This window comes from Alosa pseudoharengus, unplaced genomic scaffold (genome assembly GCF_046254945.1).
Source record: "Alosa pseudoharengus isolate Yale_2024_CS ecotype anadromous, Long Island Sound unplaced genomic scaffold, YU_APseudo_1.1 YU_APseudo_1.1_scf_15, whole genome shotgun sequence".
Classification (NCBI taxonomy): domain Eukaryota; kingdom Metazoa; phylum Chordata; class Actinopteri; order Clupeiformes; family Clupeidae; genus Alosa; species Alosa pseudoharengus.
In genome coordinates, this window is record NW_027468620.1 from 36,643,875 (window position 1) to 36,658,433 (window position 14,559).

The following is a 14,559-nucleotide window of genomic DNA, read 5'->3' on the forward strand; positions in this document are numbered from 1 at the left end:
CTGCTGACTCACGAAATGTATTGTAGCAGGTCACAAAACTGATTTCGTGATTCTGATATGCATTTTGTCCACGTAATGAAATTATCCTGACACATAATTAATTTCGTAAACTGCTGACTCACGAAATGTATTGTACGTGATTCTATTATGCATTTCGTCCACAGAATGAAAGCATATGTCACTGAATGCATTTCGTCAGTTATTAAGTTACTATTGCGTGGACGGAATGCCTTCTGTAACACAACACAATACTTTCGTGGACGAAATTGAAATGGGATTCACAGAATGATGTGTGTAGGTGCATTCAGACAGAATTACTTTTGACCAAAAAAAAGAGTTTATTTCGTCTACGACAGTGAATAGTGCATTCAGCATTATGTCCACGAAAGGAAAAGGCCACCAGTCAATTTCGTCCACGAAATTGTGTTTCGTGGACACAATGCAAACCAATTTGTGCATTCCGTGGACAAATTGGCATTACGATGTAACATGGTTTCGTAATGAATATATGTATTTCGTCACACAAAAGTCATTCTGTCCACGAAATAAGGCATGTTACATTTGGCGCCCCATATGAAATAGCTGAAGGATCTTCAGGAACAAGTACAGCAGGACCAGGTGATAATGATGATGTTAGGCCTACCACTTATCCCTCAGTACGTAAAAAAGAACAGTTCATGGAAAAAAATGAATGGTTGTATGCTAAATCAGGAATGCTTGGCTGTACCCCATGCCAAGAAGTGAAAGATCTCAGTGTCATGGCATCCAGTGGTGTCAATATTGCTAGTCAGTGTGCTAAAGGAAAGATAGCCCCATTTCAAGGGATGTTCAACTTTCATCACTGCGGAAAAAAAATTGTGAACATAGACAGTCTGCCACACATAATGAAGCGATTAAAATTCAACTAACTGCAAAAAAAGACATACTTTTGAGCATGAATGTCGCCAGTGAGGAGGCTGCATATGAGACCACTGCAAGAGTATTTAGGACAGCTTATTATGTGGCCAAAGAAAGCAAACCTTTCACAGACTTCGAGAGCCTAATTGACCTGCAGCATGCCAATGCTTCTGATCTAGGCCGTGTTTTGCACAGTAAGACTGTCTTTGTTTGTTATAATTGATCATGTGTCTTCACAAATGAAAACTGCACTTCTGAAAAAGATAGAAAATAGATGCAAGATCACAAAACTAGCAGATGAGTCAACCAGTTCTGGACACAAATCAACACTAATTGTGTTTTTGAAGACCAGTGTTGATGGAAACATGGACCCCATTGCCTTTCCTTTGGACCTGATTGAGCTGGGTAGTCTGTCTGCTGCCCATATCAAAGACAAGATAATGACTTGCCTGTTCAAGAATGGCTTCACTACTTTTGCTGCAAGAAGTCTTCATAGGGTTTTGCAGTGATGGGGCCAGTGTAATGTTAGGTGGGAAATCAGGTGTGGGGAAGCTGCTCCAGGATGACTTCCCAGGCATCATGCTGTGGCACTGCCTTAATCACAGACTGGAGCTTGCTGTGGACCAGGCACTGGACTCAACAGAGGGAACAAAAGACTTCCAGGCATTCCTTGACACCCTGTATTCTTTATATAGCCAGTCACCAAAAAATGTGCGACAGCTGAGTGAAAGTGCTCACAACCTACACATCACCCTCAACAGGATTGGGAGAGTGTTCAGAGTCCACTGGGTCGCTTCTTCATGTAGGGCAGTCACAGCTGTAAAAAAAAGTTAGGTGTTGGCAAGTCCCCCATCATTGACTCCGTGAAGTTCATCAAAGCAGTAGCAGAGAGTATGAAAGACAGACTCTTCACCACCACAGCAAACAGGGCACAGGCCAGTGTCAAAGCCACTAGAAAAGAGGCCTACAATAGCCTCATTGGTAAAATGGAGGTTCTTAATCCTGACAAATGGGACCATGACAATCCTCGGTATGGCGAAGAAGAGATAAGGGATCTGTGTAATGCTTTTCACCTACCTGAAGCTGTACCCCAACGGCTGGGCCAGAGACAACGGCAACTTCCACACCAGCTTCTCTGGCCACCTGCTCTTTCCATGTGATTAGATCAGACACAAGGCTTCAAGCACAAAGAGCCAGTAGGCTGTTTACATGGACTGCTCTTCTGCCATTACCATTAAACTTCATGACTGAAAATGTTGTGTCATCTGTTTCTCTCAAGCGCTTTTGAATCTCGGATGATTATAAAATCACACTGTGTAAATAAAGACATGGGGTGCCAGTTTGGCCGCATATTGGCCTCCGGCCTCGTGGCTACGGCCGAACAACACCCGTGGGAATATCCATGACCAACCCCACTCTCACTCGTGCTATATTGCTTAAGTATAGTATAAATCAGTGGTTCTTAACTGGTCTGGCTTTGGGACCCACAATTTCCCATGATCATTAAGTCACGACCCATATTTTTGCATTTAAGCCAAATACGGTGAGCTATGTGGTAAGATGCGTCCTCAACTCCTGGGTCGCCTTTCGAAGTACTGCCATTGTTTTTGTTCCAAAAAGCAACCAGAAACGTCTAAACCACATCCCCTTGTGATTGGTCAGCTGAGGTCTGTCACAGGTCTAGATTAAAGAGGTCTGTCACAGGTCTAGGTTTAAGAGGTCTGTCATAGGTATAGGTTAAAGAGGTATGTCACAGGTATAGGTTAAAGAGGTCTGTCACAGGTAGGTCTGTCACAGGTATAGGTTAAAGAGGTATGTCACAGGTATAGGTTAAAGAGGTATGTCACAGGTATAGGTTGAAGAGGCCTGTCACAGGTAGGTCTGTCACAGGTATAGGTTGAAGAGGTCTGTCACAGGTAGGTATGTCACAGGTATAGGTTGAAGAGGTCTGTCACAGGTATAGGTTGAAGAGGTATGTCACAGGTATAGGTTGCTCAGAAATATGAACTGGTGCTTTTATATTTGACCTCCTACTCAGATATCACCTGTTTCATTCCTTTAAGAAGGACTGAGTGTGAGAAAGCTATTGATGCATAACGGGCAGAGGAGATAACTCACAGTCTTGTGACGTGACGGGGTTAACACTGTTACTGTAAAACACATGTGGTCCCCAATGAAGGTTTACACCCGTTACCATCCAAAAAGAGACACTAGGTTGTTCTAACTCAGACTTTTCTTTTAAGACCAAACCGTTCAGCTAACCCATCAAATGCACTTACTTTTAATTAGATGCACTCTTGACTACCCTACTCTCTTGCTCAGTGTTGTGTTTGCCTGGAAGAATGAACCTTCTTGGGACTCTGCCTTTGAATCGACCTTCTTGGGACTCTCTCTGCCTTTGAATTGACCGCCTTTGTGACCACAGCCTGTTGATGGACTTTTGCGTTTGTTATCCGAAAATACTAACCTGAAGAGACTGCCTCTGAAAACCGGTGAAGACATTGTTTAAGTTAAATTGTTAAGGAAAAGACTTACCCGTGTTTCTGTACTTACCTATTGAAGAGGATTTCTGTGAGAAGACCTCGTTATTATTGAAAAAGAAACTTACCTGAGTTACTTGAAGACCGGTGCTGTGCTGGGAAAGGATAAAACTGCTGAACTGCTAAATCTGCTGAATTGTAACAGGGCTCTACAGTGCGCCCATTTCACTCGCACATGCGAGTAAAAATGATGCCGTGCGGTGCAAAAAAATATTTAGGCGCACTGGTGCGAATGACTTCTAACCATGTCAATGTTTGTCTACAAAATACACCGCAACATCGAGAAACATTATGCAGACCATAGAATCATGTCGCGAATGCAGCATAAAAACTACACCTCCCATCAACGTTAGCAGTTTCGCGTTGTGACTCGCTAGTAGTCGCTTCTATCAAATCCAAGAGCGCGCAGAAAAAGCGGAAAGTTAACATGCCTTTAAGCCCAGTTGACGTATTGGCTGCAATATGCAAAATATAGCTGTAGCGAACCGGCACAAAAGTAGCCTCCCGTAATACTCACATTTTATTCAAAGGTAGAACGCTACTGACAACTCCAGGCTTCCACGCATGCTTGTTTGTTTACACAGAGTGTGTGTAAGTGCAAAACGAAAGTAGGCCTAACGTTTGCCTACTGCCCCCATCAATGCAGATATTTCAAATAAAAACTAAAAGTATAAAACATATATCCTTGATTAGCCTATGTTGGGTTTTGTGGAAGAGAAAATGGACTGTTTTAGTAGTAGTATTAGGCAGTATGCAGTCAGATAGGTCACCATGGGCATATTTGGATTAGCTACAGATGGATTCACAAATAAATAAATTAGCCTACATTTGGCAGGATACTTGATATACAGGCTAAATGCAAATATGGCAATGTATTATATTATTTTACATTAACAAAATGTAGGAAAATAGAACAGACTGAAAATAAAGTAGGCACTGATCTTTAAAATCCTGTTTCCTGTAGCCTAAATGTTAATATTAATATTCGCAATTGGTCCACTGGCATGTTTAACTGTTAGCTGCAGTATAATGTTAGATTATGTGTAAGTTAAGTACAGAACTGACTGTGCGCCCAAATTTTTGTCTGTGCTCCTACATTCTTTAACTTCGGCGCACAAGTGCTCCTGGAAATTTTTTTTAGTGTAGAGCCCTGTGTAATCCTCTTGTCTCCTGCATTTGTGCTCCAACAGTGTTATAACATGTACCTTATATTTACTTTTGATAAGTCTTAAAATATCAGTATTTTGTCATTTTATACTTTTATTTACTATAATTTACTATTCTTTGCTTCTGTTCATGTTCTGCTCATTGTCTCTGTGTATGAAATGCGTTATAAATAACCACCTTACATAATATTTGTAGTATTGCATATTCCCACATGAAGCATAATATTTGTAGTTTGCATATTCCCACATGAAGCATAATATTTGTAGTATTGCATATTCCTACATGAAGCATAATATTTGTAGTTTGCATATTCCCACATGAAGCATAATATTTGTAGTATTGCATATTCCTACATGAAGCAGGAAATCCTGGGTTTCCCCACTGCTGCTGATAGTGTCACAAACTTCCCACATTTCACAATCACATCACATGACCAGAAACCCTCCCGTCCCATTTGGCTGAGATGGGTTCTTTGATAGCTAAATAAATAAAAGGAGTTGTGTGTGTGTGTGTGTGTGTGTTGAGCATGAGGATTGTGTGTGTGTGTTGAGCATAAGGATGAAGACTCCTGGAGCTGTGCTGCTGGTGCTGTGGTCTGCTCTGGTTGTGGTTGCAGCAGAGAGCGGACACACAAATCTCCAAGATGAAGCTCCAGGGTCTGCCCAAACCCAACAAAGACTGTGTGGGCCGGCCCGCACCGCACACATTCCTCGGCCGGCCCACCGGGAAAACTCCCGATTGCAACTCCGCCCCTGACTCTCACACACAAACACAGAAACTCACTGTTTCTCTCCCACAGACAGTAAGGTGGCTTTCTCTGCTTCCTATGCTGTGTCGGTGAACAAACACATCGGACCCTTCAACACTGCAACCACCCTGATCTTCAACCACGTGTTCATCAACATCGGCAGCACCTATGACCCCAACACAGGTAGGACTGGAAACACTAACACATTCAACCCACTGCTACACACACATCTACGCTTTCATTATACTGCTACACACACACACATACACGCACGCACACACGCATCTATCCTTTCAGTCCACTACTACTACTACTACTACTACTACACACACACACACACACACCTACAGTACGCTCTCGGTACACTGCGACACACACACACACACATCTATCCTTTCAGTAAACTGCTACACAAACACACACACAACCTGTTATAGTCTCCATGACCTTTCTAGTCTTCGTGACCTTTCTTCATCTGCATGTTGTTCTCTGTCCCAGGCATCTTCCTGTGAGAGGAGTGTACCAATTCCGCTACCACATCTTTGCTGGTGGTACCAACGGAGCGGGAGCCAACCTCCTGAAGAACGGTCAGCACGTGGTAGCCGCCTACAACCACGTAGCCTCCCATGACATCAACACCTCCCAGGGGGTGTCCCTGCAGCTGGAGAAGGGTGACACTGTGTGTCTGCGTCTGGGACAGGGGGCCTGGGTATCTGCCTACACAGGGCATTACACAACCTTCAGCGGGCAACTCCTCTTCCTCATGTGATGTGGAGGTGCCTACATACACACACACACACACACACAAACACACTCACTCACATACACACACAAACACACTCACTCACATACACAAAGACATACACACACACTCATGCTCACATACACAAACACATACACACACAGCATGTATGCAGGAGGTCATGTTTACTGTGCACTCACAGGAATACAAACACACACACACACACACACACAAACACACTCACTCACATACACACAAACACACTCACTCACATACACACAAACACACTCACTCACATACACACACAAACACAAAGACATACACACACACTCATGCTCACATACACAAACACATACACACACAGCATGCATGCATGCAGGAGGTCATGTTTACTGTGCACTCACAGGAATACAAACACACACACACACACAAATTCTCTCCTCCATTTTTGACAAGAGACTCATCTTTATTTTCAATAACTAGGATGATTGTACTGTATGAACAGATGACTTTACAATGTGATGTTCAACAGTATTTACCACCATTTATAAAAATAAAGGAGATTATTTGGAGCTTGTGTAGTATATATTTTGCCTTCATGGTCCCATATGTTCACATCACTTTCAGACAGCACTAATATAAGTCATAATCAATGAAACTGTAGCACAGACCTTCTGCTCTAAGTAGTGCTCCACAAGACTAAGACATACCTGTCAACACTCCCGTTTTTCCCGGGTTCTCCCATATTTCAAGGTCATCTCCCGGCACCCTCCCGTTTTGTTATTTCTCCCGGAAAACTCCCGTAATTTGCATGGCCATAAGACTTCATTTTAAAATTATCGATCCATTCATTTTTTCTATTAGTCTGACATCTCCCAGGTTACCAGATTGTGTATGAAATACACCCTACACGATCACTTAGTTTCAATTTCAACCGTTTTGTCATAGGCTAAAACCTGGCAACCCAAAACCCAAATAAGGAAGCGGGTGCCAATTGCGCAGCCTGAGTCTCGTCGTAAGCAAGCGGGCTAGTTGAATGGCCTACTCCAGAACTAGCTGTTGTAAAATTCTTGGAAATTTAATTGATTAACACATCACATAAACTGTTTTTGAGTGTTGTTGATACACTGAACTTGTGTCCTCGGAACCAAATCAGACAGCAAGCAGCTTTGGAGTTTTGGAAGTAGGCTGCAGGCAGGCAGGTGGTGGATACATAACTGGCATGCGAAAGGTAATGGTAAGGTAAAAGCAACGACCTAAATGCAGTGTTGAAACACGTGTATGAAACGTATTACATATGCAAAATAAATAAAAGCAGCTCAAAGTCCCTAGAGTGGTTCTTAACTGGTCTGGCTTTGGGGCCACAATTTCCCATTTCATGAAGTCACGACCCATATATTTGTTTAGCGCTCAAGCCAACGGATACGGTGAGCTACATATTAAGGCACGCAACGTGATACGGTGAGCTACATATTAAGGCACGCAACGTGATACGGTGAGCTACATATTAAGGCACGCAACGTGCCTGTAGGCCTACTTGATACGGTGAGCTACATATTAAGGCACGCAACGTGCCTGTAGGCCTTACGGTGAGCTACATATTAAGGCACGCAACGTGATACGGTGAGCTACATATTAAGGCACGCAACGTGATACGGTGAGCTACATATTAAGGCACGCAACGTGCCTGTAGGCCTACTTGTTTGAAACATGCTGATGTTTGGCATTACATTTTTGAAGTTTTCAAGAACTTGACAGGTTTGTCTTTGGCAGGGGTGCTTTGTTTCCATGTGGCATTTTAGTTTTGATGGTTTCATGCTCTCATGTGCCAGCAATTCACTGCACACCACACACTGGGGTTTCTGTCCCATTTTGGCCTCTATTTAAATTAATCCACATCTTACTGCAAATATTCAGGGTTGTACATGGGGGCAGAAAATAATGAGTTTACTAAAGATTACGGTGTGCTAAAATACCAGCTGTCATATCAGCTGAAGTGAACACACACACGCATTATGTTACGGCCATGCATACAAGGTGTAATTACCAGCAAAAATAACTTTTAAAAACGATTTTGAAGTAATAACATGGATAACAAGTAGTAATAACATAAAAAGACTTGTTTTTACCTCAGATGATCCAGTAGTTTCTCCTTTAGACGACGTCAAGATCAACGATGCATAGTGCTTCCTGCTGTTTTTCCTCTAGTGGAGGGAGACGTCAACTCTTGATTTTTCCTTCACGTAGTAAAATAAATTCGCGCCACAAATCCCTTAACCAATCATATCGCCAGAAAGCCTATGATGTGACGTTTTTGAGGAAGCTTTCATTGATAAAATTGGTTGGGGTATGGCTGAGTTTTTAGACTGAACGTCATCGGTACTGGGGTACCGAAATTAGAGCGTGCGGTCAGCAAAGGGTTAAAATGGATCACACTTGTTTCAAATAACGTGACACAACCAATAGAGTGTAAACAGGTAGCTGAACAGTGCAGGTTCATATCACCAATGGACAGAAACTATCAGTGAAGCATTCAGAGAGCATTGTAGGTTGTAGACTGCAATGTACTTCTCATTTACAGTACTGAAATGCCTGTCTTTTCCGGAACACAGTTTTTCACAATTGTTAAAACACATTTTATGAAACCTTACACACTTTTCACCTGGACAATAAACTGGACTGGTCAGCCAACACTGACGCACTCTACAAGAAAGGGCAGAGCAGGCTGTACTTCCTGAGGAGGCTGCGGTCCTTCAATGTGTGCAGTAAGCTCCTCAGGATGTTCTACCAGTCTGTTGTTGCCAGCGTCCTCTTCTATGCAGTAGTATGTTGGGGAGGAAGCACAAAGAAGAAGGATGCGGGGCGACTTGACAGGCTGGTAAGGAAAGCTGGCTCTGTAGTGGGAGCTGAACTGGAGTGCATCACTTCAAAAGGACCCTGAACAAACTGATCAACATCTTGGACAATGAATGTCATCCACTCCACAGCACTATTAAAAAGCAAAAGAGCTTGATCAGCTGGAGACTTCACTCACTGCCATGCACAACTGAAAGGCTGAGGAAGTCATTTGTCCCAAGGGCCATTGAACTGTTCAATGCTTCATTAAAGGGAAGAGGAGAGATAGACTTCTCTGCTTAATCTGTCTGCCTCTCCACCCTCTCCATGTTTGAGTACTGACTGCCCACTACTGCATCATTTATTAAGCATTTGTAAACTATTAGTAAATGGTTTGTTCATCATTTGTAAAGTATTGCTCATACATTATTTCTCATCAATAAAGCATTTGTACACACAGTTATAAATGTTTTTTTCATAGTAACTAAGCCTAAATAATGTTTATAAATTATTTTTAATACTAATTATGCAATAATAATTTGTTGATGAAGTAATATTTCCAATATTTGTATAACAGTTGTTACATACACATGCACTAATGATTAGGGTGTGGATACATATTTTATAAACCACTCCCTAATACTATAATTCATGGATAACTCCAGTTACAAGTGATTAGTTAATGATATTTTAACTAATCTAAAGTGAGGAATTTGTATGCATGGCAACCAGAGGTGGCAAAAGTACTCACTTTCCATACTCAAGTAGAAGTACAAATACTTGTGTTAAAAAATACTCTGGTAAAAGTAGAAGTACTGGTTTAACTTCTTTACTCAAGTAAAAGTAACAAAGTACAGGCTTGGAAATTTACTTAAAGTATAAAAGTAAAAGTAGTTTTGTGAATGACAACCATTTTTTATGCAACGGTACCTGGACCACACAAATGTTCCCAGCGGCAAGAGTGCCACCTGTTGCCCTGTTTCTTGGGCAGTTTCTTAGGAAGCGCTGGCACAGAGTTACAGCGCCTAGAATATTGTTTTTTCTTTCTGCCGGATAACAAGCATCTCTGAACTGACAAAATTTCAGCCCTCTAGGTCTCTTGATATGATTTTAAAAACGCAATTGAGCCCTAATTGCAATTGAGGTGGGTAAACTATGAATTCTGTGATCACAGTAAGAACATGTTTGATTATGGTGGAGGTTATTGTCAGTGTTTATAACAATACAAGTGGCATTAAGTGGTTCATAGAGTGTTGATGAGTGTACAATATACATATTGTTATTGTGGATAATACAGTGTGATTTTTAAATGCTAACAGCTGTAATTGGGGAATTAACTCTTTTGAGAGGTGGATAAACTCTAATAAGAGGTGGAGAAACTATGTATGAAATTTCTAAACTGCGTTTTGCCTACTTGCATTTAGCAGCCTCCACTACATCCCTGTTCAAGACCCAATGCTGCATCTAGCCTACTTCTTGCTAAGGATATAGGCTACATGCAGCTAGAAGTTAGGGAGGCACCAAAGGTGAGGGCATTTTTGACTATTTAATTGAGACATAGGCTACTACTACGTGCTAACGTTAACGTTACTGCCATCAAGCTGCAATGATTTGCCGCGAATGAATGCCGCCCAAATCGAGTCATCTTGTAGTGGTGCTTCAAGTGCAACGTATATTCCCATCCGCTATTGATGACGCGTAAAATAATAACGGTAGGCTACTGAAATTATTTGAAACTAAAGTAACGAGCCAGTTTTGTAGAATGTAAGGAGTAGAAAGTACCGATATTCAAGTTAAAATGTAAGGAGTAAAAGTAAAAAGTCGCCTCAAAAATAAATAGTAAAGTAAAGTAAAAATATCTGAAAAATCTACTTGAGTACAGTAACGAAGTATTTGTACTTTGTTACTTCCCATCTCTGATGGCAACGCATTTACAAATGAGTCGTAGAGGTCATCTCCGCTGACCTCACCTGGACTGCAGACACCACAACAATCATCAACAAAGCTCCGCAGCGTCTCCACTTTCTAAGGGTGCTGAGGAGGGACAATCATCAACAGCAGCGTCTCCACTTCCTAAGGGTGCTGAGGAGGGACAACAGTGGCGCAAAAAGTGGGTATGCGCTATATGCGGCGCATAGGGGTGCAGCTCCATGGGGGCGCCAAAGCGATGGTAAAAAAAAAAAAAAAAAAAAAAAATATATATATATATATATATATATATATATATATATATATATATATATATATATATATACCATATACCATATACTATATATATATATGGTATTTTCTATATGTAGGTACTGCTGTCCGTTTCTAAATCATTTCAACTTTTTCTCAATGTTCTATAACATTTTAGAAGACTAACAGGCTTGAGTAGGCGCCCTATCTCATAAGATTCCATTATAGAATTTTGACATAGAAGAGGGAGTGGGGGCGCCGTGAGTGCTGGGCGAGCAGATAGGCCTATGAGTAGTGAGTTGCCGTATATGGAAAAAAGATGGATACAGCAAAAAAAAAAGCTGTTGACGACTAAAAATAGAAAAAGAAAGAGGGAAAAGGAGATGGCATGTCAAGGGATTCAACAGCAGTTAAATAAGTGGACGATGAAAGGCAACAGGTAGGATTTAAAGTAATGACGTCTGTACTTGGAGGCTTGCAAATATGAATGTTAACAGACTAACTAGCGTTTGTTAAACATAATGCCGATTGAAACATAGCCTATTCCATTCAGATAGCTAGGTGGCTACCATACTGCACTTTTAATGGCCAACTGCAAACAGAAATGTCATGCTAGCAGTAACTCATTACATTTTTCCATATCCTAACAAAGAAGGCTCCTTGTAATAACTCAATATTGTGTTGTCAATGTGGTGCAAACAAACAAGGCTAGAGTGCCTATCAGCCTTATCCATTGTGAGCATTAGCTGGCTAAAGGACGTTATGAGAACCGTTTAGACTCTCTTAAAGTGGCAATGCACCATTTATCAATAGCCTACTTATCAAGTATAACATCAAGTTAAACATCAAATTGGCAGCATTTCTTTAAAAACATATTCAATAGACACTAATACACAGTAATAGTGTAAATTATTGGTCTTTTGTTTTGCTTTAGTTTGTGTGTTTTTTTTTTTTTTTTTTGGGGGGGGGGGGGGGGGGCGCCAATATTGTTGTTGCATACCCCTCAAAAATGGGTAGTTGCGCCCCTGAGGGACAATCATCAACAAAGCTCAGCAGCGTCTCCACTTCCTAAGGGTGCTGAGGAGGGACAATCATCAACAAAGCTCAGCAGCGTCTCCACTTCCTAAGGGTGCTGAGGAGGAACAGTCTCAGTGGGAAGCTGCTAACCTGCTCACCTACTGCATCACAGTGTGGTGCTCCAGCTGCACCACCGCCCACTCCTGTCCCTGCAGGACCTCTACAGCTCCCGCTGCCTTAGCACAGCTAAACATTGCAAATGACCATTCCCACCCCGCTGCATTCCCCCTTAACACGTACATGAACTAACCCCCCCCCCCCATCTTCCCCCTGAACACGTACATGAACTAACCCCCCCCCCCCCCCCCTCCATCTTCCCCCTGGCCTGCCCCATTAAAAAAACACTTCCTTTTTTATTTTCATTTTCAAGACACCTGTTTATTATAAGGGCAATCTGCAATATTTTACACCATGCAGTACACCCATGGAACCATAGAAGCTCAGGACTGCTGTGTGGTATGTATGTATGTATGAGCTCATGTATATGTCCTGTGTATGGTAGTTTTTAATTGAAATGATTCATTGAATGTGATGCACCAACAGGGGAATGCTTTTCAAATTTCGTTGTATCATGTGTAGAATGACAATAAAGGTAAACTAAACTACCGTAAAACTCCAAATAATAGCCCGGGCTTTTATTTTCCCAAACCGGCTAGTATTAGAGACAGGCGTCTATATGAGACAGGCCTTTAATTCCCTTTACACAAAACTTTTCCTCTGCAAAAAGATGGAAAACATTATCGAATTAATTATTTCAAACACACTGAATGTCTACCCATATGACTAGCTATCCGATGATAATTACGGACATTTAGTGTTCAGATGTTGTGCATTGAGTGAGATAAGATCCAAATAGCGGGGATAGCCAGAACAGATGAAACACGTTTTAATCAAACGTAATTTACAAAGAGATCGTATCACACTGAAAGCTCACATTTTGTCACTAGCAACCCAGCCTATCTGTCCTCTGTCAAATACAGTCGCATTATCAACCCTGACCAAAACCGTTCAGGAATTATTATCCAAAAGTGGAACGTGCGTAATGTTTCATTCTCCCTCCTTTTCGGCATGAATGAAACAGCATGAGAAAGCATGAACCATATCGTTTCTCCCGTTTTTTATTTTGCAAATTTGACAACAGTCAGCTTACGTGTGTCCTGCATGTCCTGCATGTTCTGTGTGTTTTGTGTGTTCTGTGTTGTATGTGTGTTCTGCGTGTTCTGCATGTCCTGTATGTTCTGCATGTCCTGTATGTTCTGCATGTCCTGTGTGTTCTGTGTTGTATGTGTTTTGTGTGTTCTGTATGTTCTGCATGTCCTGTGTGTTCTGTGTTGTATGTGTTTTGTGTGTTCTGTATGTTCTGCATGTCCTGTGTGTTCTGTGTTGTATGTGTTTTGTGTGTCCTGTATGTTCTGCATGTCCTGTGTGTTCTGTATGTCCTGTGTGTTCTGTGTGTTTTGTGTGTTCTGTGTTGTATGTGTGTTCTGCGTGTTCTGTGTGTTCTGCATGTCCTGTGTGTTCTATATGTCCTGTATGTTCTGCATGTCCTGTATGTTCTGCATGTCCTGTGTGTTCTGTGTTGTATGTGTTTTGTGTGTTCTGTATGTTCTGCATGTCCTGTGTGTTCTGTGTTGTATGTGTTTTGTGTGTTCTGTATGTTCTGCATGTCCTGTGTGTTCTGTGTTGTATGTGTTTTGTGTGTCCTGTATGTTCTGCATGTCCTGTGTGTTCTGTGTCCTGTATGTTCTGTGTGTCCTGTGTGTTCTGTGTTCTATGTGTCCTGTGTGTTCTGTATGTCCTGTGTTCTGTGTGTTCTGTGTGTTCTATGTGTTCTATGTGTTCTGTGTCAACCCAAAGATCAGAGGGGCCTTGATTAAGCCCATGGAGGAGAAGGGTCTCTCGCCATGTGATGGGATTGTGAAATATAATCTGTCCAAACTCACATGACAGACAGAGCAGGAGACAGAGATGATTATTTGAAGCTTTACCTTTGATTTAACTGGATCACATTGTCAATATTGGAGATGATTATTTGAAGCTTTACCCTTTATTTAACTTGATCACATTGTCAGTATTAGAGATGATTATTTGAAGCTTTACTTTTTATTTAACTTGATCACATTGTCAATATGGGAGATGATTATTTGAAGCTTTACCTTTTATTTTAAAATTAAGGACAAGAAAAGAAGTTCAATTACTTGTGAACTTTGGCTTGCCAGATCCCTGTGCTCTGCCTCTTCTCCGGGCAGGACTACCTGACAAGACGAAGCAAAAGGAAGCTGCAAAGGAGGGAATAGATGCCAGGGTTCAGAAAAGCTCACCTGTTTGTGGGCAGCCGTGGCCCACTGGTTAGCACTCCGGACCTGTAACCG